A 1,103-nucleotide genomic window follows, 5' to 3' on the forward strand; every position below is an offset into this window, starting at 1 on the left:
AAGTCATGCTCTATTCTACACCCATTAAACCACCCCACCCCTCCCAAAATGTTGCTTATGTATCCATCTTGTCCATCTCTCACGTTCTCCCTTACCTGGTGGGGGGAGCTGGTTTTGTCACAGATACTCGACCATGAACAGGTTAGTACAGTTTTACTTGATACCAGTAGCAAGTCACAGATCTGATCTGGCCTGACCTGACATTCTGGGTTGGCTGCCGCCGTATCAGGCGAGCTGCTCTGTACCATCTAGCATGGCACAGTACAGAGCTCCCATCTTCAAGCGATCCCCCAACCCAAGCCTCCGAGTAGCCAGATTACAGGCACTCCCCACTATGCCCAGCGGTGGTAGCTCCACATTAACTCAGGACTCTCGCGATGGAAACTCGGTTTAACCAAGCAGTTCACACAGTACATCCCAGTGGGTTGTGAATGGTTGAAAGGATTGCAGTGAGCCAGATTTTGAAGGATCAGAGTCTGGACGGTGCACACAAATGATGAAGTCAACACAGACAGTCAGTCTGTCAGGTTCAACCAGTCCTCAGAAGGTGAAGCACCGAAGCAGAGAGAACACCTCGAGTCAGCTGGTAAAGCTGCACCATAGATATGGAAGAAGGGAACTCCTAGCTGAAAAGGATGAGGTGGTCCAATGACAGGAGTGGTTGGAAGGACGAATCATCTCCGAGAATAAGCACCGATCAACACACTTAGTGCCTTCTCAAAATGGCACGGAAATCACCTAGAACAGCACCAACAAGGGAATATAATGAGCAGCGTTAGAATCGTCACCAAGGTAAAAGGAGTGCAATGTCCGACACAGAGGTCCCACAAATAGTTGAGGGATTTCAGCTGAGATGAATACCTCCAAGGGGATGTATAAGAAGAGTAGCTGAATATCCACCCACCAGCACACAGCTGTCGTGGTCAGGTCAGGTATGGGAGCATGTGCCAGAACAGCGCGTCGCTGCGTCCACTTTCCGCCGGTACTCCAGGGGCCTCCGTCTGGCCATCCCCCAGGCAGATGCCAGGCCCATCCCCATCTCCTTGAGATGATGGTCAACCTGCTGCAACCATGAGGCACGTGGTCGGCCCACTGGCCTCCTC

General features: G+C 51.7%; 1 pseudogene; it reads right to left on the minus strand.

Annotated features, from left to right (window-relative positions):
- Nucleotides 1–204: 204 nt before the first annotated feature.
- Nucleotides 205–343, minus strand: LOC147033666 (signal recognition particle RNA; annotated as a pseudogene).
- Between the last annotated feature and the right edge of the window lie 760 nt (nt 344–1,103).

This window comes from Eptatretus burgeri, chromosome 2 (assembly GCF_056783735.1).
Source record: "Eptatretus burgeri isolate ZD-2024b chromosome 2, Ebu_testis_v1, whole genome shotgun sequence".
Classification (NCBI taxonomy): domain Eukaryota; kingdom Metazoa; phylum Chordata; class Myxini; order Myxiniformes; family Myxinidae; genus Eptatretus; species Eptatretus burgeri.